Here is a 26,431-nt window from a genome sequence, read left to right on the forward strand (position 1 = left end):
TTCCTTCAATGTGTGTCCAGTTTCGTGACTCAGAACCTTCCAAACTCCGCTGACCTGGAGATTGTGATGGTAAAGACTAACTGGGGGATTTCTCAAATGTAGTTGGGTCTTCCTTGTGCTACTCAGTGAGTCCAGTAAGGTGACTCAGACCCCCCCCCCCCCCCCCCCTTCGCCACCCAATGATGGCTCACTCGAATCGAAAATCGTCATTGCAAAGACACTGATCGCTTTTCAATAGACCAATTTCGATATACTAAAATTAGTCCAAAACAAAAGCCATCATGTTAAGGCTCTGGGGAATAAAACCCATACAAATCCTTGCATTTATTCCCAAAAACCTCGAGATGATGCCAATTGTTTCGGACTGAATTGTTATATATTGAAATTGGCCTATTCTTATGGAAAGAGAGGGGGCGGCAACTCTCTATCAAGCAAGCACATTCCTGCGCAGAGTATTATTGAGCTCACTTCACTCTTGAGCCTCAAATCATTCATGGAAATCTCTAACGACGCTAACTAGCTACTACAGCAATACTGTGTGCCATTGATATTGGCCGCCAAGTGAGTTTTTTGTCCCGGACAGTTAGAATGAATCCACTGTCGGTTGTAGCCCCAGGATCATATTGATCAAGACACGTGGCCAAAATGCCGAGCACCTGCGTCGGCCGGGAATCGAACCCGGGTCAACTGCTTTGGAAGGCAGCTATGCTAACCACTATACCACCGACGCGCTAGCTATATACCTGTGGAGAGAAAAATTTCACTATGTTCCAAAGGTAATCGAAGCGCAGCCAGATGGCAAGGACGGGAGCAAATTTATTAGAACGTAAAGCAAACTAAAAAACGCCTAAGGCCCTAGGTACCTGTTGTTGTTGTTCTTGTTGCCGGTTGGTTTCCACTCCACTCTCAATGTGACGCTTGTTGGTTTCATTTTGGCGCCATTGGAGTTCGCAAAAGGAGTAAACTGATCTGGAGTTTGATTTGGCCTCCCAAAGCAAAGTTTTCCGGAGGACATCATTAAGTCCAGTGAAGGAAGAAAGTCTCGTGAGGTACAGTTTTCTGCCTCACCCAATATCCTAGCTGTTGGTATAAGTTTTCGTACAATCAGCTTAACGAGTAATGCAAAACACTCGGGCTTTCCCTGCAGCTTTCTCCAGGATATTGCGGGCTTTGTTTGAGGAGGTGACAAGTCTACAGCCCAAGAAAATAGTTGTAGGGGTTCTTTACAAGAGAGACAAGATAAAAATCTTGCAGAATTTGGACCCGGCTGTAGACTTTAAAAAAATATCGTCAACAGAAGAATGTAGGCTTTTCCGCGTTCTGGGAGACGTTTCATCCGGGACCTAAACAAGCTTTGCAACTGATCTCTGGCAGACGAACAGAAGATACCTCTGAAAAAACACGTAAGTCTGAGTGCTTTCTGAATTTGACTTCTTTCTTACGGTAAAGGCATTCGTACGGAGCGTTCGTTTAACCTTTAATGCTCAAATTGATTAATAAAACACTGTAAAATAGAAGTTAACACTGCCAGTTCTCTTAAATATACAGGTCAAAAATCATACCCGGTCGAATTTTGTTGTTTGTAATGCCACATTTAATTTCAATAAAGCCCGACAGGAAATCAGATAGAATCGAACGAAATGCAGTTCAAATTCTTTAGAAAAAATCTAAACCCATTTAAATTTGTCAACAACACAAATTTTACGAACGCTTTTCTGTAAACAATATAAACTTAACGAAGGTCTGTCAACCACATGTAGACTTATTCCATAACCTGTAGGTCAGATAAAACACACGCGCGGGTTGTATGCTTGTGGAGAGAAAATTTCACTATATATATTTCCCAAAGGTAATCGGAGCGCAGCCAGATGGCAAGGATGGGAGCAAATTTAATAGAAAAGTAAGCAAACTAAAAACGTCCGAGGTCCGAGATACCTGTTGTTGCCGGTTGGTTCCATGGTGTAATGGTCAGCACTCTGGACTCTGAATCCAGCGATCCGAGTTCAAATCTCGGTGGAACCTATAGATATTTCTTGTATTTTGCAGTCTTTCTTCGGGCATTGGGTACATGAGAAAGGTCGTTCATGCCCGCGCTCTTTTACCGAGTGAAAAAACAGCAGTTCATCTTTGGTTCTCTAGTTGACAATCTAGTCTCACAATGTAAGGACAGTACAGTCGAATGGACTGTAAAGGCCATTTGAATTATCCTACAAATCTCTTCTAATTTTTATTTTCTATTATTATTATTATTATTATTATTATTATTATTATTATTATATTATTATTATTTGTTTGATGTCAACGTGGTGAACTGATCAAACTAGACATTCTTTAATCTCGTTGCCGGCCCCATGGTGTAATGGTCAGCACTCTGGACTTTGAATCCAGCGATCCGAGTTCAAATCCCGGTGGGACCTCTCTATTTTAAGGTTATTTTAAAGCAAATGTACATCTTCCTTCAATGTGTGTCCAGTTTCGTGACTCAGAACCTTCCAAACTCCGCTGACCTGGAGATTGTGATGGTAAAGACTAACTGGGGATTTCTCAAATGTAGTTGGGTCTTCCTTGTGCTACTTCAGTGAGTCCAGTAAGGTGACTCAGATCCCCCCTTCGCCACCCAATGATGGCTCACTCGAATCGAAAATCGTCATTGCAAAGACACTGATCGCTTTTCAATAGACCCAATTTCGATATACTAAAATTAGTCCAAAACAAAAGCCATCATGTTAAGGCTCTGGGGAATAAACCCATACAAAATCCTGCATTTATTCCCCAAAACCTCGAGATGATGCCAATTGTTTCGGACTGAATTGTTATATATTGAAATTGGCCTATTCTTATGGAAAGAGAGGGGGCGGCAACTTTCTATCAAGCAAGACATTCCTGCGCAGAGTATTATTGAGCTCACTTCACTCTTGAGCCTCAAATCATTCATGGAAATCTCTAACGACGCTAACTAGCTACTACAGCAATACTGTGTGCCATTGATATTGGCCGCCAAGTGAGTTTTTTGTCCGGGACAGTTAGAATGAATCCACTGTCGGTTGTAGCCCCAGGATCATATTGATCAAGACACGTGGCCAAAAATGCCGAGCACCTGCGTCGGCCGGGAATCGAACCCGGGTCAACTGCTTGGAAGGCAGCTATGCTAACCACTATACCACCGACGCGCTAGCTATATACCTGTGGAGAGAAAATTTCACTATGTTCCAAAGGTAATCGAAGCGCAGCCAGATGGCAAGGACGGGAGCAAATTTATTAGAACGTAAAGCAAACTAAAAAACGCCTAAGGCCCTAGGTACCTGTTTTGTTTTTTCTTGTTGCCGGTTGGTTTCCACTCCACTCTCAATGTGACGCTTGTTGGTTTCATTTTGGCGCCATTGGAGTTCGCAAAAGGAGTAAACTGATCTGGAGTTTGATTTGGCCCTCCCAAAGCAAAGTTTTCCGGAGGACATCATTAAGTCCAGTGAAGGAAGAAGTCTCGTGAGGTACAGTTTCTGCCTCACCCAATATCCTAGCTGTTGGTATAAGTTTTCGTACAATCAGCTTAACGAGTAATGCAAACACTCGGGCTTTCCTGCAGCTTTCTCCAGGATATTGCGGGCTTTGTTTGAGGAGGTGACAAGTCTACAGCCCAATAAAATAGTTGTAGGGGTTCTTTACAAGAGAGACAAGATAAAAATCTTGCAGAATTTTGGACCCGGCTGTAGACTTTAAAAAAATATCGTCAACAGAAGAATGTAGGCTTTTCCGCGTTCTGGGAGACGTTTCATCCGGGACCTAAACAAGCTTTGCAACTGATCTCTGGCAGACGAACAGGAAGATACCTCTGAAAAACACGTAAGTCTGAGTGCTTTCTGAATTTGACTTCTTTCTTACGGTAAAGGCATTCGTACGGAGCGTTCGTTTAACCTTTAATGCTCAAATTGATTAATAAAAACACTGTAAAATAGAAGTTAACACTGCCAGTTCTCTTAAATATACAGGTCAAAAATCATACCGGTCGAATTTTGTTGTTTGTAATGCCACATTTAATTTCAATAAAGCCCGACAGGAAATCAGATAGAATCGAACGAAATGCAGTTCAAATTCTTTAGAAAAAAATCTAAACCCATTTAAATTTGTCAACAACACAAATTTTACGAACGCTTTTCTGTAAACAATATAAACTTAACGAAGGTCTGTCAACCACATGTAGACTTATTCCATAACCTGTAGGTCGATAAAACACGCGCGGGTTGTATGCTTGTGGAGAGAAAATTTCACTATATATATTTCCCAAAGGTAATCGGAGCGCAGCCAGATGGCAAGGATGGGAGCAAATTTAATAGAAAGTAAAGCAAACTAAAAACGTCCGAGGTCCGAGATACCTGTTGTTGCCGGTTGGTTCCATGGTGTAATGGTCAGCACTCTGGACTCTGAATCCAGCGATCCGAGTTCAAATCTCGGTGGAACCTATAGATATTTCTTGTATTTTGCAGTCTTTTCTTCGGGCATTGGGTACATGAGAAAGGTCGTTCATGCCCGCGCTCTTTTACCGAGTGAAAAAACAGCAGTTCATCTTTGGTTCTCTAGTTGACAATCTAGTCTCACAATGTAAGGACAGTACAGTCGAATGGACTGTAAAGGCCATTTGAATTATCCTACAAATCTCTTCTAATTTTATTATTATTATTATTATTATTATTATATTATTATTATTATTTATTATTATTTGTTTGATGTCAACGTGGTGAACTGATCAAACTAGACATTCTTTAATCTCGTTGCCGGCCCCATGGTGTAATGGTCAGCACTCTGGACTTTGAATCCAGCGATCCGAGTTCAAATCCGGGTGGGACCTCTATTTTAAGGTTATTTTAAAGCAAATGTACATCTTCCTTCAATGTGTGTCCAGTTTCGTGACTCAGAACCTTCCAAAACTCCGCTGACCTGGAGATTGTGATGGTAAAGACTAACTGGGGATTTCTCAAATGTAGTTGGGTCTTCCTTGTGCTACTTCAGTGAGTCCAGTAAGGTGACTCAGACCCCCCCCCCTTCGCCACCCAATGATGGCTCACTCGAATCGAAAATCGTCATTGCAAAGACCACTGATCGCTTTTCAATAGACCAATTTCGATATACTAAAATTAGTCCAAAACAAAAGCCATCATGTTAAGGCTCTGGGGAATAAACCCATACAAATCCTTGCATTTATTCCCCAAAACCTCGAGATGATGCCAATTGTTTCGGACTGAATTGTTATATATTGAAATTGGCCTATTCTTATGGAAAGAGAGGGGGCGGCAACTTTCTATCAAGCAAGACATTCCTGCGCAGAGTATTATTGAGCTCACTTCACTCTTGAGCCTCAAATCATTCATGGAAATCTCTAACGACGCTAACTAGCTACTACAGCAATACTGTGTGCCATTGATATTGGCCGCCAAGTGAGTTTTTTTGTCCCGGACAGTTAGAATGAATCCACTGTCGGTTGTAGCCCCAGGATCATATTGATCAAGACACGTGGCCAAAATGCCGAGCACCTGCGTCGGCCGGGAATCGAACCCGGGTCAACTGCTTGGAAGGCAGCTATGCTAACCACTATACCACCGACGCGCTAGCTATATACCTGTGGAGAGAAAATTTCACTATGTTCCAAAGGTAATCGAAGCGCAGCCAGATGGCAAGGACGGGAGCAAATTTATTAGAACGTAAAGCAAACTAAAACTAACGCCTAAGGCCCTAGGTACCTGTTGTTGTTGTTCTTGTTGCCGGTTGGTTTCCACTCCACTCTCAATGTGACGCTTGTTGGTTTCATTTTGGCGCCATTGGAGTTCGCAAAAGGAGTAAACTGATCTGGAGTTTGATTTGGCCTCCCAAAGCAAAGTTTTTCCGAGGACATCATTAAGTCCGTGAAGGAAGAAGTCTCGTGAGGTACAGTTTCTGCCTCACCCAATATCCTAGCTGTTGGTATAAGTTTTCGTACAATCAGCTTAAACGAGTAATGCAAACACTCGGGCTTTCCTGCAGCTTCTCCAGGATATGCGGGCTTTGTTTGAGGAGGTGACAAGTCTACAGCCCAATAAAATAGTTGTAGGGTTTCTTTACAAGAGAGACAAGATAAAAATCTTTGCAGAATTTGGACCCGGCTGTAGACTTTAAAAAATATCGTCAACAGAAGAATGTAGGCTTTTCCGCGTTCTGGGAGACGTTTCATCCGGGACCTAAACAAGCTTTGCAACTGATCTCTGGCAGACGAACAGGAAGATACCTCTGAAAAACACGTAAGTCTGAGGTGCTTTCTGAATTTGACTTCTTTCTTACGGTAAAGGCATTCGTACGGAGCGTTCGTTTAACCTTTAATGCTCAAATTGATTAATAAAACACTGTAAAATAGAAGTTAACACTGCCAGTTCTCTTAAATATACAGGTCAAAAATCATACCGGTCGAATTTTGTTGTTTGTAATGCCACATTTAATTTCAATAAAGCCCGACAGGAAATCAGATAGAATCGAACGAAATGCAGTTCAAATTCTTTAGAAAAATCTAAACCCATTTAAATTTGTCAACACCACAAATTTTTACGAACGCTTTTCTGTAAACAATATATAAACTTAACGAAGGTCTGTCAACCACATGTAGACTTATTCCATAACCTGTAGGTTAGATAAAACACGCGCGGGTTGTATGCTTGTGGAGAGAAAATTTCACTATATATATTTCCCAAAGGTAATCGGAGCGCAGCCAGATGGCAAGGATGGGAGCAAATTTAATAGAAAGTAAAGCAAACTAAAAAACGTCCGAGGTCCGAGATACCTGTTGTTGCCGGTTGGTTCCATGGTGTAATGGTCAGCACTCTGGACTCTGAATCCAGCGATCCGAGTTCAAATCTCGGTGGAACCTAATAGATATTTCTTGTATTTTGCAGTCTTTCTTCGGGCATTGGGTACATGAGAAAGGTCGTTCATGCCCGCGCTCTTTTACCGAGTGAAAAAACAGCAGTTCATCTTTGGTTCTCTAGTTGACAATCTAGTCTCACAATGTAAGGACAGTACAGTCGAATGGACTGTAAAGGCCATTTGAATTATCCTACAAATCTCTTCTAATTTTATTATTATTATTATTATTATTATTATTATTATTATTATTATTATTATTATTATTTGTTTGATGTCAACGTGGTGAACTGATCAAACTAGACATTCTTTAATCTCGTTGCCGGCCCCATGGTGTAATGGTCAGCACTCTGGACTTTGAATCCAGCGATCCGAGTTCAAATCCCGGTGGGACCTCTATTTTAAGGTTATTTTAAAGCAAATGTACATCTTCCTTCAATGTGTGTCCAGTTTCGTGACTCAGAACCTTCCAAACTCCGCTGACCTGGAGATTGTGATGGTAAAGACTAACTGGGGATTTCTCAAATGTAGTTGGGTCTTCCTTGTGCTACTTCAGTGAGTCCAGTAAGGTGACTCAGACCCCCCCCTTCCCCCCCCGTCCCCCCAACCCAATGATGGCTCACTCGAATCGAAAATCGTCATTGCAAAGACACACTGATCGCTTTTCAATAGACCAATTTCGATATACTAAAATTAGTCCAAAACAAAAGCCATCATGTTAAGGCTCTGGGGAATAAACCCATACAAATCCTTGCATTTATTCCCCAAAACCTCGAGATGATGCCAATTGTTTCGGACTGAATTGTTATATATTGAAATTGGCCTATTTTATGGAAAGAGAGGGGGCGGCAACTTTCTATCAAGCAAGACATTCCTGCGCAGAGTATTATTGAGCTCACTTCACTCTTGAGCCTCAAATCATTCATGGAAATCTCTAACGACGCTAACTAGCTACTACAGCAATACTGTGTGCCATTGATATTGGCCGCCAAGTGAGTTTTTTGTCCCGGACAGTTAGAATGAATCCACTGTCGGTTGTAGCCCCAGGATCATATTGATCAAGACACGTGGCCAAAATGCCGAGCACCTGCGTCGGCCGGGAATCGAACCCGGGTCAACTGCTTGGAAGGCAGCTATGCTAACCACTATACCACCGACGCGCTAGCTGTATATTTGTGGAGAGAAAATTTCACTATGTTCCAAAGGTAATCGAAGCGCAGCCAGATGGCAAGGACGGGAGCAAATTTATTAGAACGTAAAGCAAACTAAAAAACGCCTAAGGCCCTAGGTACCTGTTGTTGTTTGTTGCCGGTTGGTTTCCACTCCACTCTCAATGTGACGCTTGTTGGTTTCATTTTGGCGCCATTGGAGTTCGCAAAAGGAGTAAACTGATCTGGAGTTTGATTTGGCCTCCCAAAGCAAAGTTTTCCTGAGGACATCATTAAGTCCGGTGAAGGAAGAAGTCTCGTGAGGTACAGTTTCTGCCTCACCCAATATCCTAGCTGTTGGTATAAGTTTTCGTACAATCAGCTTAACGAGTAATGCAAACACTCGGGCTTTCCTGCAGCTTTCTCCAGGATATTGCGGGCTTTGTTTGAGGAGGTAACAAGTCTACAGCCCAAGAAAATAGTTGTAGGGGTTCTTCACAAGAGAGACAAGATAAAAATCTTGCAGAATTTGGACCCGGCTGTAGACTTTAAAAAAATATCGTGAACAGAAGAATGTAGGCTTTTCCGCGTTCTGGGAGACGTTTCATCCGGGACCTAAACAAGCTTTGCAACTGATCTCTGGCAGACGAACAGGAAGATACCTCTGAAAAACACGTAAGTCTGGGTGCTTTCTGAATTTGACTTCTTTCTTACGGTAAAGGCATTCGTACGGAGCGTTCATTTAACCTTTAATGCTCAAATTGATTAATAAAACACTGTAAAATAGAAGTTATCACTGCCAGTTCTCTTAAATATACAGGTCAAAAATCATACCGGTCGAATTTTGTTGTTTGTAATGCCACATTTAATTTCAATAAAGCCCGACAGGAAATCAGATAGAATCGAACGAAATGCAGTTCAAATTCTTTAGAAAAAATCTAAACCCATTTAAATTTGTCAACAACAAATTTTACGAACGCTTTTCTATAAACAATATAAACTTAACGAAGGTCTGTCAACCACATGTAGACTTATTCCATAACCTGTAGGTTAGATAAAACACGCGCGGGTTGTATGCTTGTGGAGAGAAAATTTCACTATATATATTTCCCAAAGGTAATCGGAGCGCAGCCAGATGGCAAGGATGGGAGCAAATTTAATAGAAAGTAAAGCAAACTAAAAACGTCCGAGGTCCGAGATACCTGTTGTTGCCGTTGGTTCCATGGTGTAATGGTCAGCACTCTGGACTCTGAATCCAGCGATCCGAGTTCAAATCTCGGTGGAACCTATAAATATTTCTTGTATTTTGCAGTGTTTCTTCGGGCATTGGGTACATGAGAAAGGTCGTTCATGCCCGCGCTCTTTTACCGAGTGAAAAAACAGCAGTTCATCTTTGGTTCTCTAGTTGACAATCTAGTCTCACAATGTAAGGACAGTACAGTCGAATGGACTGTAATGGCCATTTGATTATCCTACAAATCTCTTCTAATTTTATTATTATTTTATTATTATTATTATTATTATTATTATTATTATTATTATTATTATTATTATTATTATTTGTTATTTGTTTGATGTCAACGTGGTGAACTGATCAAACTAGACATTCTTTAATCTCGTTGCCGGCCCCATGGTGTAATGGTCAGCACTCTGGACTTTGAATCCAGCGATCCGAGTTCAAATCCCGGTGGGACCTCTATTTTAAGGTTATTTTAAAGCAAATGTACATCTTCCTTCAATGTGTGTCCAGTTTCGTGACTCAGAACCTTCCAAACTCCGCTGACCTGGAGATTGTGATGGTAAAGACTAACTGGGGATTTCTCAAATGTAGTTGGGTCTTCCTTGTGCTACTTCAGTGAGTCCAGTAACGTGACTCAGACCCCCCCCCCCCTTCCCCCCCCCTCCCCCCCAACCCCAATGATGGCTCACTCGAATCGAAAATCGTCATTGCAAAGACACACTGATCGCTTTTCAATAGACCAATTTGGATATACTAAAATTAGTCCAAAACAAAAGCCATCATGTCAAGGCTCTGGGGAATAAACCCATACAAATCCTTGCATTTATTCCCCAAAACCTCGAGATGATGCCAATTGTTTCGGACTGAATTGTTATATATTGAAATTGGCCTATTTTTATGGAAAGAGGAGGGGGCGGCAACTTTCTATCAAGCAAGACATTCCTGCGCAGAGTATTATTGAGCTCACTTCACTCTTAAGCCTCAAATCATTCATGGAAATCTCTAACGACGCTAACTAGCTACTACAGCAATACTGTGTGCCATTGATATTGGCCGTCAAGTGATTTTTTTTGTCCCGGACAGTTAGAATGAATCCACTGTCGGTTGTAGCCCCAGGATCATATTGATCAAGACACGTGGCCAAAATGCCGAGCACCTGCGTCGGCCGGGAATCGAACCCGGGTCAACTGCTTGGAAGGCAGCTATGCTAACCACTATACCACCGACGCGCTAGCTGTATATTTGTGGAGAGAAAATTCTCTATGTTCCAAAGGTAATCGGAGCGCAGCCAGATGGCAAGGACGGGAGCAAATTTATATTAGAACGTAAAGCAAACTAAAAAACGCCTGAGGCCCTAGGTACCTGTTGTTGTTGTTGCCGGTTGGTTTCCAATCCACTCTCAATGTGACGCTTGTTGGTTTCATTTTGGCGCCATTGGAGTTCGCAAAAGGAGTAAACTGATCTGGAGTTTGATTTGGCCTCCCAAAGCAAAGTTTTCCTGAGGACATCATTAAGTCCGGTGAAGGAAGAAGTCTCGTGAGGTACAGTTTCTGCCTCACCCAATATCCTAGCTGTTGGTATAAGTTTTCGTACAATCAGCTTAACGAGTAATGCAAACACTCGGGCTTTCCTGCAGCTTTCTCCAGGATATTGCGGGCTTTGTTTGAGGAGGTAACAAGTCTACAGCCCAAGAAAATAGTTGTAGGGGTTCTTCACAAGAGAGACAAGATAAAAAATCTTGCAGAATTTGGACCCGGCTGTAGATTTTAAAAAAATATCGTGAACAGAAGAATGTAGGCTTTTCCGCGTTCTGGGAGACGTTTCATCCGGGACCTAAACAAGCTTTGCAACTGATCTCTGGCAGACGAACAGGAAGATACCTCTGAAAAACACGTAAGTCTGGGTGCTTTCTGAATTTGACTTCTTTCTTACGGTAAAGGCATTCGTACGGAGCGTTCATTTAACCTTTAATGCTCAAATTGATTAATAAAACACTGTAAAATAGAAGTTATCACTGCCAGTTCTCTTAAATATACAGGTCAAAAATCATACCGGTCGAATTTTGTTGTTTGTAATGCCACATTTAATTTCAATAAAGCCCGACAGGAAATCAGATAGAATCGAACGAAATGCAGTTCAAATTCTTTAGAAAAAATCTAAACCCATTTAAATTTGTCAACAACAACAAATTTTACGAACGCTTTTCTATAAACAATATAAACTTAACGAAGGTCTGTCAACCACATGTAGACTTATTCCATAACCTGTAGGTTAGATAAAACACGCGCGGGTTGTATGCTTGTGGAGAGAAAATTTCACTATATATATTTCCCAAAGGTAATCGGAGCGCAGCCAGATGGCAAGGATGGGAGCAAATTTAATAGAAAGTAAAGCAAACTAAAAACGTCCGAGGTCCGAGATATACCTGTTGTTGCCGGTTGGTTCCATGGTGTAATGGTCAGCACTCTGGACTCTGAATCCAGCGATCCGAGTTCAAATCTCGGTGGAACCTATAAATATTTCTTGTATTTTGCAGTGTTTCTTCGGGCATTGGGTACATGAGAAAGGTCGTTCATGCCCGCGCTCTTTTACCGAGTGAAAAAAACAGCAGTTCATCTTTGGTTCTCTAGTTGACAATCTAGTCTCACAATGTAAGGACAGTGCAGTCGAATGGACTGTAATGGCCATTTGAATTATCCTACAAATCTCTTCTAATTTTATTATTATTTATTATTATTATTATTATTATATATTATTATTATTATTATTATTATTATTGTTTTGTTTGATGTCAACGTGGTGAAACTGATCAAACTAGACATTCTTTAATCTCGTTGCCGGCCCCCATGGTGTAATGGTCAGCACTCTGGACTTTGAATCCAGCGATCCGAGTTCAAATCCCGGTGGGACCTCTATTTTAAGGTTATTTTAAAGCAAATGTACATCTTCCTTCAATGTGTGTCCAGTTTCGTGACTCAGAACCTTCCAAAAACTCCGCTGACCTGGAGATTGTGATGGTAAAGACTAACTGGGGATTTCTCAAATGTAGTTGGGTCTTCCTTGTGCTACTTCAGTGAGTCCAGTAACGTGACTCAGACCCCCCCCCCCCCCTTCCCCCCCCCCCCCCCCCCCAACCCAATGATGGCTCACTCGAATCGAAAATCGTCATTGCAAAGACACACTGATCGCTTTTCAATAGACCAATTTGGATATACTAAAATTAGTCCAAAAAACAAAAGCCATCATGTCAAGGCTCTGGGGAATAAACCCATACAAATCCTTGCATTTATTCCCCAAAACCTCGAGATGATGCCAATTGTTTCGGACTGAATTGTTATATATTGAAATTGGCCTATTTTTATGGAAAGAGAGGGGGGCGGCAACTTTCTATCAAGCAAGACATTCCTGCGCAGAGTATTATTGAGCTCACTTCACTCTTAAGCCTCAAATCATTCATGAAAATCTCTAACGACGCTAACTAGCTACTACAGCAATATACTGTGTGCCATTGATATTGGCCGTCAAGTGATTTTTTTTGTCCCGGACAGTTAGAATGAATCCACTGTCGGTTGTAGCCCCAGGATCATATTGATCAAGACACGTGGCCAAAATGCCGAGCACCTGCGTCGGCCGGGAATCGAACCCGGGTCAACTGCTTGGAAGGCAGCTATGCTAACCACTATACCACCGACGCGCTAGCTGTATATTTGTGGAGAGAAAATTTCTCTATGTTCCAAAGGTAATCGGAGCGCAGCCAGATGGCAAGGACGGGAGCAAATTTATTAGAACGTAAAGCAAACTAAAAAACGCCCTGAGGCCCTAGGTACCTGTTGTTGTTGTTGCCGGTTGGTTTCCAATCCACTCTCAATGTGACGCTTGTTGGTTTCATTTTGGCGCCATTGGAGTTCGCAAAAAGGAGTAAAACTGATCTGGAGTTTGATTTGGCCTCCAAAGCAAAGTTTTCCTGAGGACATCATTAAGTCCGGTGAAGGAAGAAGTCTCGTGAGGTACAGTTTCTGCCTCACCCAATATCCTAGCTGTTGGTATAAGTTTTCGTACAATCAGCTTAACGAGTAATGCAAACACTCGGGCTTTCCTGCAGCTTTCTCCAGGATATTGCGGGCTTTGTTTGAGGAGGTAACAAGTCTACAGCCCAAAAAAATAGTTGTAGGGGTTCTTCACAAGAGAGACAAGATAAAAATCTTGCAGAATTTGGACCCGGCTGTAGACTTTAAAAAAATATCGTGAACAGAAGAATGTAGGCTTTTCCGCGTTCTGGGAGACGTTTCATCCGGGACCTAAACAAGCTTTGCAACTGATCTCTGGCAGACGAACAGGAAGATACCTCTGAAAAACACGTAAGTCTGGGTGCTTTCTGAATTTGACTTCTTTCTTACGGTAAAGGCATTCGTACGGAGCGTTCATTTAACCTTTAATGCTCAAATTGATTAATAAAACACTGTAAAATAGAAGTTATCACTGCCAGTTCTCTTAATATACAGGTCAAAAATCATACCGGTCGAATTTTGTTGTTTGTAATGCCACATTTAATTTCAATAAAGCCCGACAGGAAATCAGATAGAATCGAACGAAATGCAGTTCAAATTCTTTAGAAAAAATCTAAACCCATTTAAATTTGTCAACAACAAATTTTACGAACGCTTTTCTATAAACAATATAAACTTAACGAAGGTCTGTCAACCACATGTAGACTTATTCCATAACCTGTAGGTTAGATAAAACACGCGCGGGTTGTATGCTTGTGGAGAGAAAATTTCACTATATATATTTCCCAAAGGTAATCGGAGCGCAGCCAGATGGCAAGGATGGGAGCAAATTTAATAGAAAGTAAAGCAAACTAAAAAACGTCCGAGGTCCGAGATACCTGTTGTTGCCGGTTGGTTCCATGGTGTAATGGTCAGCACTCTGGACTCTGAATCCAGCGATCCGAGTTCAAATCTCGGTGGAACCTATAAATATTTCTTGTATTTTGCAGTGTTTCTTCGGGCATTGGGTACATGAGAAAGGTCGTTCATGCCCGCGCTCTTTTACCGAGTGAAAAAACAGCAGTTCATCTTTGGTTCTCTAGTTGACAATCTAGTCTCACAATGTAAGGACAGTACAGTCGAATGGACTGTAATGGCCATTTGAATTATCCTACAAATCTCTTCTAATTTTATTATTATTATTATTATTTATTATTATTATATTATTATTATTATTATTATTATTATTATTATTATTGTTATTTGTTTGATGTCAACGTGGTGAACTGATCAAACTAGACATTCTTTAATCTCGTTGCCGGCCCCATGGTGTAATGGTCAGCACTCTGGACTTTGAATCCAGCGATCGAGTTCAAATCCCGGTGGGACCTCTATTTTAAGGTTATTTTAAAGCAAATGTACATCTTCCTTCAATGTGTGTCCAGTTTCGTGACTCAGAACCTTCCAAACTCCGCTGACCTGGAGATTGTGATGGTAAAGACTAACTGGGGATTTCTCAAATGTAGTTGGGTCTTCCTTGTGCTACTTCAGTGAGTCCAGTAACGTGACTCAGACCCCCCCCCCCCTTCCCCCCCCCCCCCCCCCCCCCCCCCCCCTCCCCCCACCCAATGATGGCTCACTCGAATCGAAAATCGTCATTGCAAAGACACACTGATCGCTTTTCAATAGACCAATTTGGATATACTAAAATTTAGTCCAAAACAAAGCCATCATGTCAAGGCTCTGGGGAATAAACCCATACAAATCCTTGCATTTATTCCCCAAAACCTCGAGATGATGCCAATTGTTTCGGACTGAATTGTTATATATTGAAATTGGCCTATTTTTATGGAAAGGAGGGGGCGGCAACTTTCTATCATCAAGCAAGACATTCCTGCGCAGAGTATTATTGAGCTCACTTCACTCTTAAGCCTCAAATCATTCATGGAAATCTCTAACGACGCTAACTAGCTACTACAGCAATACTGTGTGCCATTGATATTGGCCGTCAAGTGATTTTTTTTGTCCGGACAGTTAGAATGAATCCACTGTCGGTTGTAGCCCCAGGATCATATTGATCAAGACACGTGGCCAAAATGCCGAGCACCTGCGTCGGCCGGGAATCGAACCCGGGTCAACTGCTTGGAAGGCAGCTATGCTAACCACTATACCACCGACGCGCTAGCTGTATATTTGTGGAGAGAAAATTTCTCTATGTTCCAAGGTAATCGGAGCGCAGCCAGATGGCAAGGACGGGAGCAAATTTATTAGAACGTAAAGCAAACTAAAAACGCCTGAGGCCCTAGGTACCTGTTGTTGTTGTTGCCGGTTGGTTTCCAATCCACTCTCAATGTGACGCTTGTTGGTTTCATTTTGGCGCCATTGGAGTTCGCAAAAGGAGTAAACTGATCTGGAGTTTGATTTGGCCTCCCAAAGCAAAGTTTTCCTGAGGACATCATTAAGTCCGGTGAAGGAAGAAGTCTCGTGAGGTACAGTTTCTGCCTCACCCAATATCCTAGCTGTTGGTATAAGTTTTCGTACAATCAGCTTAACGAGTAATGCAAACACTCGGGCTTTCCTGCAGCTTTCTCCAGGATATTGCGGGCTTTGTTTGAGGAGGTAACAAGTCTACAGCCCAAGAAAATAGTTGTAGGGGTTCTTCACAAGAGAGACAAGATAAAAATCTTGCAGAATTTGGACCCGGCTGTAGACTTTAAAAAAATATCGTGAACAGAAGAATGTAGGCTTTTCCGCGTTCTGGGAGACGTTTCATCCGGGACCTAAACAAGCTTTGCAACTGATCTCTGGCAGACGAACAGGAAGATACCTCTGAAAAACACGTAAGTCTGGGTGCTTTCTGAATTTGACTTCTTTCTTACGGTAAAGGCATTCGTACGGAGCGTTCATTTAACCTTTAATGCTCAAATTGATTAATAAAACACTGTAAAATAGAGAAGTTATCACTGCAGTTTCTCTTAAATATACAGGTCAAAAATCATACCGGTCGAATTTTGTTGTTTGTAATGCCACATTTAATTTCAATAAAGCCCGACAGGAAATCAGATAGAATCGAACGAAATGCAGTTCAAATTCTTTAGAAAAAATCTAAACCCATTTAAATTTGTCAACAACAAAATTTTACGAACGCTTTTCTATAAACAATATAAACTTAACGAAGGTCTGTCAACCACATGTAGACTTATTCCATAACCTGTAGGTTAGATAAAACACGCGCGGGTTGTATGCTTGTGGAGAGAAAATTTCACTATATATATTTCCCAAAGGTAATCGGAGCGCAGCCAGATGGCAAGGATGGGAGCAAATTTAATAGAAAGTAAAGCAAACTAAAAACGTCCGAGGTCCGAGATACCTGTTGTTGCCGGTTGGTTCCATGGTGTAATGGTCAGCACTCTGGACTCTGAATCCAGCGATCCGAGTTCAAATCTCGGTGGAACCTAATAAATATTTCTTGTATTTTGCAGTGTTTCTTCGGGCATTGGGTACATGAGAAAGGTCGTTCATGCCCGCGCTCTTTTACCGAGTGAAAAAACAGCAGTTCATCTTTGGTTCTCTAGTTGACAATCTAGTCTCACAATGTAAGGACAGTACAGTCGAATGGACTGTAATGGCCATTTGAATTATCCTACAAATCTCTTCTAATTTTATTATTATTATTATTATTATTATTATTATTATTATTATTATTATTGTTATTTGTTTGATGTCAACGTGGTGAACTGATCAAACTAGACATTCTTTAATCTCGTTGCCGGCCCCATGGTGTAATGGTCAGCACTCTGGACTTTGAATCCAGCGATCCGAGTTCAAATCCCGGTGGGACCTCTATTTTAAGGTTATTTTAAAGCAAATGTACATCTTCCTTCAATGTGTGTCCAGTTTCGTGACTCAGAACCTTCCAAACTCCGCTGACCTGGAGATTGTGATGGTAAAGACTAACTGGGGATTTCTCAAATGTAGTTGGGTCTTCCTTGTGCTACTTCAGTGAGTCCAGTAAGGTGACTCAGACCCCCCCCCCCCCTCGCCAACCCAATGATGGCTCACTCGAATCGAAAATCGTCATTGCAAAGACACACTGATCGCTTTTCAATAGACCAATTTGGATATACTAAAATTAGTCCAAAACAAAAGCCATCATGTCAAGGCTCTGGGGAATAAACCCATACAAATCCTTGCATTTATTCCCCAAAACCTCGAGATGATGCCAATTGTTTCGGACTGAATTGTTATATATTGAAATTGGCCTATTTTTATGGAAAGAGAGGGGGCGGCAACTTTCTATCAAGCAAGACATTCCTGCGCAGAGTATTATTGAGCTCACTTCACTCTTAAGCCTCAAATCATTCATGGAAATCTCTAACGACGCTAACTAGCTACTACAGCAATACTGTGTGCCATTGATATTGGCCGTCAAGTGATTTTTTTGTCCCGGACAGTTAGAATGAATCCACTGTCGGTTGTAGCCCCAGGATCATATTGATCAAGACACGTGGCCAAAATGCCGAGCACCTGCGTCGGCCGGGAATCGAACCCGGGTCAACTGCTTGGAAGGCAGCTATGCTAACCACTATACCACCGACGCGCTAGCTGTATATTTGTGGAGAGAAAATTTCTCTATGTTCCAAAGGTAATCGGAGCGCAGCCAGATGGCAAGGACGGGAGCAAATTTATTAGAACGTAAAGCAAACTAAAAAACGCCTGAGGCCCTAGGTACCTGTTGTTGTTGTTGCCGGTTGGTTTCCAATCCACTCTCAATGTGACGCTTGTTGGTTTCATTTTGGCGCCATTGGAGTTCGCAAAAGGAGTAAACTGATCTGGAGTTTGATTTGGCCTCCCAAAGCAAAGTTTTCCTGAGGACATCATTAAGTCCGGTGAAGGAAGAAGTCTCGTGAGGTACAGTTTCTGCCTCACCCAATATCCTAGCTGTTGGTATAAGTTTTCGTACAATCAGCTTAACGAGTAATGCAAACACTCGGGCTTTCCTGCAGCTTTCTCCAGGATATTGCGGGCTTTGTTTGAGGAGGTAACAAGTCTACAGCCCAAGAAAATAGTTGTAGGGGTTCTTCACAAGAGAGACAAGATAAAAATCTTGCAGAATTTGGACCCGGCTGTAGACTTTAAAAAAATATCGTGAACAGAAGAATGTAGGCTTTTCCGCGTTCTGGGAGACGTTTCATCCGGGACCTAAACAAGCTTTGCAACTGATCTCTGGCAGACGAACAGGAAGATACCTCTGAAAAACACGTAAGTCTGGGTGCTTTCTGAATTTGACTTCTTTCTTACGGTAAAGGCATTCGTACGGAGCGTTCATTTAACCTTTAATGCTCAAATTGATTAATAAAACACTGTAAAATAGAAGTTATCACTGCCAGTTCTCTTAAATATACAGGTCAAAAATCATACCGGTCGAATTTTGTTGTTTGTAATGCCACATTTAATTTCAATAAAGCCCGACAGGAAATCAGATAGAATCGAACGAAATGCAGTTCAAATTCTTTAGAAAAAATCTAAACCCATTTAAATTTGTCAACAACAAATTTTACGAACGCTTTTCTATAAACAATATAAACTTAACGAAGGTCTGTCAACCACATGTAGACTTATTCCATAACCTGTAGGTTAGATAAAACACGCGCGGGTTGTATGCTTGTGGAGAGAAAATTTCACTATATATATTTCCCAAAGGTAATCGGAGCGCAGCCAGATGGCAAGGATGGGAGCAAATTTAATAGAAAGTAAAGCAAACTAAAAACGTCCGAGGTCCGAGATACCTGTTGTTGCCGTTGGTTCCATGGTGTAATGGTCAGCACTCTGGACTCTGAATCCAGCGATCCGAGTTCAAATCTCGGTGGAACCTATAAATATTTCTTGTATTTTGCAGTGTTTCTTCGGGCATTGGGTACATGAGAAAGGTCGTTCATGCCCGCGCTCTTTTACCGAGTGAAAAAACAGCAGTTCATCTTTGGTTCTCTAGTTGACAATCTAGTCTCACAATGTAAGGACAGTACAGTCGAATGGACTGTAATGGCCATTTGATTATCCTACAAATCTCTTCTAATTTTATTATTATTTTATTATTATTATTATTATTATTATTATTATTATTATTATTATTATTATTATTATTATTTGTTATTTGTTTGATGTCAACGTGGTGAACTGATCAAACTAGACATTCTTTAATCTCGTTGCCGGCCCCATGGTGTAATGGTCAGCACTCTGGACTTTGAATCCAGCGATCCGAGTTCAAATCCCGGTGGGACCTCTATTTTAAGGTTATTTTAAAGCAAATGTACATCTTCCTTCAATGTGTGTCCAGTTTCGTGACTCAGAACCTTCCAAACTCCGCTGACCTGGAGATTGTGATGGTAAAGACTAACTGGGGATTTCTCAAATGTAGTTGGGTCTTCCTTGTGCTACTTCAGTGAGTCCAGTAACGTGACTCAGACCCCCCCCCCCCTTCCCCCCCCCTCCCCCCCAACCCCAATGATGGCTCACTCGAATCGAAAATCGTCATTGCAAAGACACACTGATCGCTTTTCAATAGACCAATTTGGATATACTAAAATTAGTCCAAAACAAAAGCCATCATGTCAAGGCTCTGGGGAATAAACCCATACAAATCCTTGCATTTATTCCCCAAAACCTCGAGATGATGCCAATTGTTTCGGACTGAATTGTTATATATTGAAATTGGCCTATTTTTATGGAAAGAGGAGGGGGCGGCAACTTTCTATCAAGCAAGACATTCCTGCGCAGAGTATTATTGAGCTCACTTCACTCTTAAGCCTCAAATCATTCATGGAAATCTCTAACGACGCTAACTAGCTACTACAGCAATACTGTGTGCCATTGATATTGGCCGTCAAGTGATTTTTTTTGTCCCGGACAGTTAGAATGAATCCACTGTCGGTTGTAGCCCCAGGATCATATTGATCAAGACACGTGGCCAAAATGCCGAGCACCTGCGTCGGCCGGGAATCGAACCCGGGTCAACTGCTTGGAAGGCAGCTATGCTAACCACTATACCACCGACGCGCTAGCTGTATATTTGTGGAGAGAAAATTCTCTATGTTCCAAAGGTAATCGGAGCGCAGCCAGATGGCAAGGACGGGAGCAAATTTATATTAGAACGTAAAGCAAACTAAAAAACGCCTGAGGCCCTAGGTACCTGTTGTTGTTGTTGCCGGTTGGTTTCCAATCCACTCTCAATGTGACGCTTGTTGGTTTCATTTTGGCGCCATTGGAGTTCGCAAAAGGAGTAAACTGATCTGGAGTTTGATTTGGCCTCCCAAAGCAAAGTTTTCCTGAGGACATCATTAAGTCCGGTGAAGGAAGAAGTCTCGTGAGGTACAGTTTCTGCCTCACCCAATATCCTAGCTGTTGGTATAAGTTTTCGTACAATCAGCTTAACGAGTAATGCAAACACTCGGGCTTTCCTGCAGCTTTCTCCAGGATATTGCGGGCTTTGTTTGAGGAGGTAACAAGTCTACAGCCCAAGAAAATAGTTGTAGGGGTTCTTCACAAGAGAGACAAGATAAAAAATCTTGCAGAATTTGGACCCGGCTGTAGATTTTAAAAAAATATCGTGAACAGAAGAATGTAGGCTTTTCCGCGTTCTGGGAGACGTTTCATCCGGGACCTAAACAAGCTTTGCAACTGATCTCTGGCAGACGAACAGGAAGATACCTCTGAAAAACACGTAAGTCTGGGTGCTTTCTGAATTTGACTTCTTTCTTACGGTAAAGGCATTCGTACGGAGCGTTCATTTAACCTTTAATGCTCAAATTGATTAATAAAACACTGTAAAATAGAAGTTATCACTGCCAGTTCTCTTAAATATACAGGTCAAAAATCATACCGGTCGAATTTTGTTGTTTGTAATGCCACATTTAATTTCAATAAAGCCCGACAGGAAATCAGATAGAATCGAACGAAATGCAGTTCAAATTCTTTAGAAAAAATCTAAACCCATTTAAATTTGTCAACAACAACAAATTTTACGAACGCTTTTCTATAAACAATATAAACTTAACGAAGGTCTGTCAACCACATGTAGACTTATTCCATAACCTGTAGGTTAGATAAAACACGCGCGGGTTGTATGCTTGTGGAGAGAAAATTTCACTATATATATTTCCCAAAGGTAATCGGAGCGCAGCCAGATGGCAAGGATGGGAGCAAATTTAATAGAAAGTAAAGCAAACTAAAAACGTCCGAGGTCCGAGATATACCTGTTGTTGCCGGTTGGTTCCATGGTGTAATGGTCAGCACTCTGGACTCTGAATCCAGCGATCCGAGTTCAAATCTCGGTGGAACCTATAAATATTTCTTGTATTTTGCAGTGTTTCTTCGGGCATTGGGTACATGAGAAAGGTCGTTCATGCCCGCGCTCTTTTACCGAGTGAAAAAAACAGCAGTTCATCTTTGGTTCTCTAGTTGACAATCTAGTCTCACAATGTAAGGACAGTGCAGTCGAATGGACTGTAATGGCCATTTGAATTATCCTACAAATCTCTTCTAATTTTATTATTATTTATTATTATTATTATTATTATATATTATTATTATTATTATTATTATTATTGTTTTGTTTGATGTCAACGTGGTGAAACTGATCAAACTAGACATTCTTTAATCTCGTTGCCGGCCCCCATGGTGTAATGGTCAGCACTCTGGACTTTGAATCCAGCGATCCGAGTTCAAATCCCGGTGGGACCTCTATTTTAAGGTTATTTTAAAGCAAATGTACATCTTCCTTCAATGTGTGTCCAGTTTCGTGACTCAGAACCTTCCAAAAACTCCGCTGACCTGGAGATTGTGATGGTAAAGACTAACTGGGGATTTCTCAAATGTAGTTGGGTCTTCCTTGTGCTACTTCAGTGAGTCCAGTAACGTGACTCAGACCCCCCCCCCCCCCTTCCCCCCCCCCCCCCCCCCCAACCCAATGATGGCTCACTCGAATCGAAAATCGTCATTGCAAAGACACACTGATCGCTTTTCAATAGACCAATTTGGATATACTAAAATTAGTCCAAAAAACAAAAGCCATCATGTCAAGGCTCTGGGGAATAAACCCATACAAATCCTTGCATTTATTCCCCAAAACCTCGAGATGATGCCAATTGTTTCGGACTGAATTGTTATATATTGAAATTGGCCTATTTTTATGGAAAGAGAGGGGGGCGGCAACTTTCTATCAAGCAAGACATTCCTGCGCAGAGTATTATTGAGCTCACTTCACTCTTAAGCCTCAAATCATTCATGAAAATCTCTAACGACGCTAACTAGCTACTACAGCAATATACTGTGTGCCATTGATATTGGCCGTCAAGTGATTTTTTTTGTCCCGGACAGTTAGAATGAATCCACTGTCGGTTGTAGCCCCAGGATCATATTGATCAAGACACGTGGCCAAAATGCCGAGCACCTGCGTCGGCCGGGAATCGAACCCGGGTCAACTGCTTGGAAGGCAGCTATGCTAACCACTATACCACCGACGCGCTAGCTGTATATTTGTGGAGAGAAAATTTCTCTATGTTCCAAAGGTAATCGGAGCGCAGCCAGATGGCAAGGACGGGAGCAAATTTATTAGAACGTAAAGCAAACTAAAAAACGCCCTGAGGCCCTAGGTACCTGTTGTTGTTGTTGCCGGTTGGTTTCCAATCCACTCTCAATGTGACGCTTGTTGGTTTCATTTTGGCGCCATTGGAGTTCGCAAAAAGGAGTAAAACTGATCTGGAGTTTGATTTGGCCTCCAAAGCAAAGTTTTCCTGAGGACATCATTAAGTCCGGTGAAGGAAGAAGTCTCGTGAGGTACAGTTTCTGCCTCACCCAATATCCTAGCTGTTGGTATAAGTTTTCGTACAATCAGCTTAACGAGTAATGCAAACACTCGGGCTTTCCTGCAGCTTTCTCCAGGATATTGCGGGCTTTGTTTGAGGAGGTAACAAGTCTACAGCCCAAAAAAATAGTTGTAGGGGTTCTTCACAAGAGAGACAAGATAAAAATCTTGCAGAATTTGGACCCGGCTGTAGACTTTAAAAAAATATCGTGAACAGAAGAATGTAGGCTTTTCCGCGTTCTGGGAGACGTTTCATCCGGGACCTAAACAAGCTTTGCAACTGATCTCTGGCAGACGAACAGGAAGATACCTCTGAAAAACACGTAAGTCTGGGTGCTTTCTGAATTTGACTTCTTTCTTACGGTAAAGGCATTCGTACGGAGCGTTCATTTAACCTTTAATGCTCAAATTGATTAATAAAACACTGTAAAATAGAAGTTATCACTGCCAGTTCTCTTAATATACAGGTCAAAAATCATACCGGTCGAATTTTGTTGTTTGTAATGCCACATTTAATTTCAATAAAGCCCGACAGGAAATCAGATAGAATCGAACGAAATGCAGTTCAAATTCTTTAGAAAAAATCTAAACCCATTTAAATTTGTCAACAACAAATTTTACGAACGCTTTTCTATAAACAATATAAACTTAACGAAGGTCTGTCAACCACATGTAGACTTATTCCATAACCTGTAGGTTAGATAAAACACGCGCGGGTTGTATGCTTGTGGAGAGAAAATTTCACTATATATATTTCCCAAAGGTAATCGGAGCGCAGCCAGATGGCAAGGATGGGAGCAAATTTAATAGAAAGTAAAGCAAACTAAAAAACGTCCGAGGTCCGAGATACCTGTTGTTGCCGGTTGGTTCCATGGTGTAATGGTCAGCACTCTGGACTCTGAATCCAGCGATCCGAGTTCAAATCTCGGTGGAACCTATAAATATTTCTTGTATTTTGCAGTGTTTCTTCGGGCATTGGGTACATGAGAAAGGTCGTTCATGCCCGCGCTCTTTTACCGAGTGAAAAAACAGCAGTTCATCTTTGGTTCTCTAGTTGACAATCTAGTCTCACAATGTAAGGACAGTACAGTCGAATGGACTGTAATGGCCATTTGAATTATCCTACAAATCTCTTCTAATTTTATTATTATTATTATTATTTATTATTATTATATTATTATTATTATTATTATTATTATTATTATTATTGTTATTTGTTTGATGTCAACGTGGTGAACTGATCAAACTAGACATTCTTTAATCTCGTTGCCGGCCCCATGGTGTAATGGTCAGCACTCTGGACTTTGAATCCAGCGATCGAGTTCAAATCCCGGTGGGACCTCTATTTTAAGGTTATTTTAAAGCAAATGTACATCTTCCTTCAATGTGTGTCCAGTTTCGTGACTCAGAACCTTCCAAACTCCGCTGACCTGGAGATTGTGATGGTAAAGACTAACTGGGGATTTCTCAAATGTAGTTGGGTCTTCCTTGTGCTACTTCAGTGAGTCCAGTAACGTGACTCAGACCCCCCCCCCCCTTCCCCCCCCCCCCCCCCCCCCCCCCCCCCTCCCCCCACCCAATGATGGCTCACTCGAATCGAAAATCGTCATTGCAAAGACACACTGATCGCTTTTCAATAGACCAATTTGGATATACTAAAATTTAGTCCAAAACAAAGCCATCATGTCAAGGCTCTGGGGAATAAACCCATACAAATCCTTGCATTTATTCCCCAAAACCTCGAGATGATGCCAATTGTTTCGGACTGAATTGTTATATATTGAAATTGGCCTATTTTTATGGAAAGGAGGGGGCGGCAACTTTCTATCATCAAGCAAGACATTCCTGCGCAGAGTATTATTGAGCTCACTTCACTCTTAAGCCTCAAATCATTCATGGAAATCTCTAACGACGCTAACTAGCTACTACAGCAATACTGTGTGCCATTGATATTGGCCGTCAAGTGATTTTTTTTGTCCGGACAGTTAGAATGAATCCACTGTCGGTTGTAGCCCCAGGATCATATTGATCAAGACACGTGGCCAAAATGCCGAGCACCTGCGTCGGCCGGGAATCGAACCCGGGTCAACTGCTTGGAAGGCAGCTATGCTAACCACTATACCACCGACGCGCTAGCTGTATATTTGTGGAGAGAAAATTTCTCTATGTTCCAAGGTAATCGGAGCGCAGCCAGATGGCAAGGACGGGAGCAAATTTATTAGAACGTAAAGCAAACTAAAAACGCCTGAGGCCCTAGGTACCTGTTGTTGTTGTTGCCGGTTGGTTTCCAATCCACTCTCAATGTGACGCTTGTTGGTTTCATTTTGGCGCCATTGGAGTTCGCAAAAGGAGTAAACTGATCTGGAGTTTGATTTGGCCTCCCAAAGCAAAGTTTTCCTGAGGACATCATTAAGTCCGGTGAAGGAAGAAGTCTCGTGAGGTACAGTTTCTGCCTCACCCAATATCCTAGCTGTTGGTATAAGTTTTCGTACAATCAGCTTAACGAGTAATGCAAACACTCGGGCTTTCCTGCAGCTTTCTCCAGGATATTGCGGGCTTTGTTTGAGGAGGTAACAAGTCTACAGCCCAAGAAAATAGTTGTAGGGGTTCTTCACAAGAGAGACAAGATAAAAATCTTGCAGAATTTGGACCCGGCTGTAGACTTTAAAAAAATATCGTGAACAGAAGAATGTAGGCTTTTCCGCGTTCTGGGAGACGTTTCATCCGGGACCTAAACAAGCTTTGCAACTGATCTCTGGCAGACGAACAGGAAGATACCTCTGAAAAACACGTAAGTCTGGGTGCTTTCTGAATTTGACTTCTTTCTTACGGTAAAGGCATTCGTACGGAGCGTTCATTTAACCTTTAATGCTCAAATTGATTAATAAAACACTGTAAAATAGAGAAGTTATCACTGCAGTTTCTCTTAAATATACAGGTCAAAAATCATACCGGTCGAATTTTGTTGTTTGTAATGCCACATTTAATTTCAATAAAGCCCGACAGGAAATCAGATAGAATCGAACGAAATGCAGTTCAAATTCTTTAGAAAAAATCTAAACCCATTTAAATTTGTCAACAACAAAATTTTACGAACGCTTTTCTATAAACAATATAAACTTAACGAAGGTCTGTCAACCACATGTAGACTTATTCCATAACCTGTAGGTTAGATAAAACACGCGCGGGTTGTATGCTTGTGGAGAGAAAATTTCACTATATATATTTCCCAAAGGTAATCGGAGCGCAGCCAGATGGCAAGGATGGGAGCAAATTTAATAGAAAGTAAAGCAAACTAAAAACGTCCGAGGTCCGA

The 26,431-nt window shown here is 41.6% G+C and overlaps 28 non-coding genes across 28 annotated transcripts; 17 read left to right on the top strand and 11 right to left on the bottom strand.

Moving 5' to 3' along the window:
• Positions 1-657: 657 nt before the first annotated feature.
• Trnag-ucc (transfer RNA glycine (anticodon UCC)) lies at positions 658-730 on the bottom strand. The gene has a single exon. It is a non-coding gene; the product is annotated as a tRNA-Gly (tRNA).
• A 1,220-nt stretch (positions 731-1,950) lies between these two features.
• On the top strand, positions 1,951-2,022 carry Trnaq-cug (transfer RNA glutamine (anticodon CUG)). Its single transcript has one exon. It is a non-coding gene; the product is annotated as a tRNA-Gln (tRNA).
• Positions 2,023-2,345: 323 nt separating this feature from the next.
• On the top strand, positions 2,346-2,417 carry Trnaq-uug (transfer RNA glutamine (anticodon UUG)). The gene has a single exon. It is a non-coding gene; the product is annotated as a tRNA-Gln (tRNA).
• Positions 2,418-3,098: 681 nt separating this feature from the next.
• Trnag-ucc (transfer RNA glycine (anticodon UCC)) lies at positions 3,099-3,170 on the bottom strand. Its single transcript has one exon. It is a non-coding gene; the product is annotated as a tRNA-Gly (tRNA).
• A 1,215-nt stretch (positions 3,171-4,385) lies between these two features.
• Positions 4,386-4,457, top strand: Trnaq-cug (transfer RNA glutamine (anticodon CUG)). The gene has a single exon. It is a non-coding gene; the product is annotated as a tRNA-Gln (tRNA).
• A 1,069-nt stretch (positions 4,458-5,526) lies between these two features.
• Positions 5,527-5,598, bottom strand: Trnag-ucc (transfer RNA glycine (anticodon UCC)). Its single transcript has one exon. It is a non-coding gene; the product is annotated as a tRNA-Gly (tRNA).
• A 1,216-nt stretch (positions 5,599-6,814) lies between these two features.
• Trnaq-cug (transfer RNA glutamine (anticodon CUG)) lies at positions 6,815-6,886 on the top strand. The gene has a single exon. It is a non-coding gene; the product is annotated as a tRNA-Gln (tRNA).
• A 317-nt stretch (positions 6,887-7,203) lies between these two features.
• On the top strand, positions 7,204-7,275 carry Trnaq-uug (transfer RNA glutamine (anticodon UUG)). The gene has a single exon. It is a non-coding gene; the product is annotated as a tRNA-Gln (tRNA).
• A 692-nt stretch (positions 7,276-7,967) lies between these two features.
• On the bottom strand, positions 7,968-8,039 carry Trnag-ucc (transfer RNA glycine (anticodon UCC)). Its single transcript has one exon. It is a non-coding gene; the product is annotated as a tRNA-Gly (tRNA).
• Positions 8,040-9,243: 1,204 nt separating this feature from the next.
• Positions 9,244-9,315, top strand: Trnaq-cug (transfer RNA glutamine (anticodon CUG)). Its single transcript has one exon. It is a non-coding gene; the product is annotated as a tRNA-Gln (tRNA).
• Positions 9,316-9,651: 336 nt separating this feature from the next.
• Positions 9,652-9,723, top strand: Trnaq-uug (transfer RNA glutamine (anticodon UUG)). The gene has a single exon. It is a non-coding gene; the product is annotated as a tRNA-Gln (tRNA).
• Positions 9,724-10,424: 701 nt separating this feature from the next.
• Positions 10,425-10,496, bottom strand: Trnag-ucc (transfer RNA glycine (anticodon UCC)). The gene has a single exon. It is a non-coding gene; the product is annotated as a tRNA-Gly (tRNA).
• Positions 10,497-11,707: 1,211 nt separating this feature from the next.
• Positions 11,708-11,779, top strand: Trnaq-cug (transfer RNA glutamine (anticodon CUG)). Its single transcript has one exon. It is a non-coding gene; the product is annotated as a tRNA-Gln (tRNA).
• Positions 11,780-12,106: 327 nt separating this feature from the next.
• Trnaq-uug (transfer RNA glutamine (anticodon UUG)) lies at positions 12,107-12,179 on the top strand. The gene has a single exon. It is a non-coding gene; the product is annotated as a tRNA-Gln (tRNA).
• A 710-nt stretch (positions 12,180-12,889) lies between these two features.
• Trnag-ucc (transfer RNA glycine (anticodon UCC)) lies at positions 12,890-12,961 on the bottom strand. The gene has a single exon. It is a non-coding gene; the product is annotated as a tRNA-Gly (tRNA).
• A 1,206-nt stretch (positions 12,962-14,167) lies between these two features.
• On the top strand, positions 14,168-14,239 carry Trnaq-cug (transfer RNA glutamine (anticodon CUG)). The gene has a single exon. It is a non-coding gene; the product is annotated as a tRNA-Gln (tRNA).
• Positions 14,240-15,361: 1,122 nt separating this feature from the next.
• Trnag-ucc (transfer RNA glycine (anticodon UCC)) lies at positions 15,362-15,433 on the bottom strand. The gene has a single exon. It is a non-coding gene; the product is annotated as a tRNA-Gly (tRNA).
• Positions 15,434-16,638: 1,205 nt separating this feature from the next.
• Positions 16,639-16,710, top strand: Trnaq-cug (transfer RNA glutamine (anticodon CUG)). The gene has a single exon. It is a non-coding gene; the product is annotated as a tRNA-Gln (tRNA).
• Positions 16,711-17,024: 314 nt separating this feature from the next.
• On the top strand, positions 17,025-17,096 carry Trnaq-uug (transfer RNA glutamine (anticodon UUG)). The gene has a single exon. It is a non-coding gene; the product is annotated as a tRNA-Gln (tRNA).
• Positions 17,097-17,781: 685 nt separating this feature from the next.
• Positions 17,782-17,853, bottom strand: Trnag-ucc (transfer RNA glycine (anticodon UCC)). Its single transcript has one exon. It is a non-coding gene; the product is annotated as a tRNA-Gly (tRNA).
• Positions 17,854-19,056: 1,203 nt separating this feature from the next.
• On the top strand, positions 19,057-19,128 carry Trnaq-cug (transfer RNA glutamine (anticodon CUG)). Its single transcript has one exon. It is a non-coding gene; the product is annotated as a tRNA-Gln (tRNA).
• Positions 19,129-19,464: 336 nt separating this feature from the next.
• Trnaq-uug (transfer RNA glutamine (anticodon UUG)) lies at positions 19,465-19,536 on the top strand. The gene has a single exon. It is a non-coding gene; the product is annotated as a tRNA-Gln (tRNA).
• A 701-nt stretch (positions 19,537-20,237) lies between these two features.
• Positions 20,238-20,309, bottom strand: Trnag-ucc (transfer RNA glycine (anticodon UCC)). Its single transcript has one exon. It is a non-coding gene; the product is annotated as a tRNA-Gly (tRNA).
• A 1,211-nt stretch (positions 20,310-21,520) lies between these two features.
• Positions 21,521-21,592, top strand: Trnaq-cug (transfer RNA glutamine (anticodon CUG)). Its single transcript has one exon. It is a non-coding gene; the product is annotated as a tRNA-Gln (tRNA).
• Positions 21,593-21,919: 327 nt separating this feature from the next.
• Positions 21,920-21,992, top strand: Trnaq-uug (transfer RNA glutamine (anticodon UUG)). The gene has a single exon. It is a non-coding gene; the product is annotated as a tRNA-Gln (tRNA).
• Positions 21,993-22,702: 710 nt separating this feature from the next.
• Trnag-ucc (transfer RNA glycine (anticodon UCC)) lies at positions 22,703-22,774 on the bottom strand. Its single transcript has one exon. It is a non-coding gene; the product is annotated as a tRNA-Gly (tRNA).
• Positions 22,775-23,980: 1,206 nt separating this feature from the next.
• Trnaq-cug (transfer RNA glutamine (anticodon CUG)) lies at positions 23,981-24,052 on the top strand. The gene has a single exon. It is a non-coding gene; the product is annotated as a tRNA-Gln (tRNA).
• Positions 24,053-25,174: 1,122 nt separating this feature from the next.
• On the bottom strand, positions 25,175-25,246 carry Trnag-ucc (transfer RNA glycine (anticodon UCC)). The gene has a single exon. It is a non-coding gene; the product is annotated as a tRNA-Gly (tRNA).
• Between the last annotated feature and the right edge of the window lie 1,185 nt (positions 25,247-26,431).

Source organism: Montipora foliosa, chromosome 8, assembly GCF_036669935.1.
Source record: "Montipora foliosa isolate CH-2021 chromosome 8, ASM3666993v2, whole genome shotgun sequence".
NCBI classification, from domain to species: Eukaryota; Metazoa; Cnidaria; class Anthozoa; order Scleractinia; family Acroporidae; genus Montipora; species Montipora foliosa.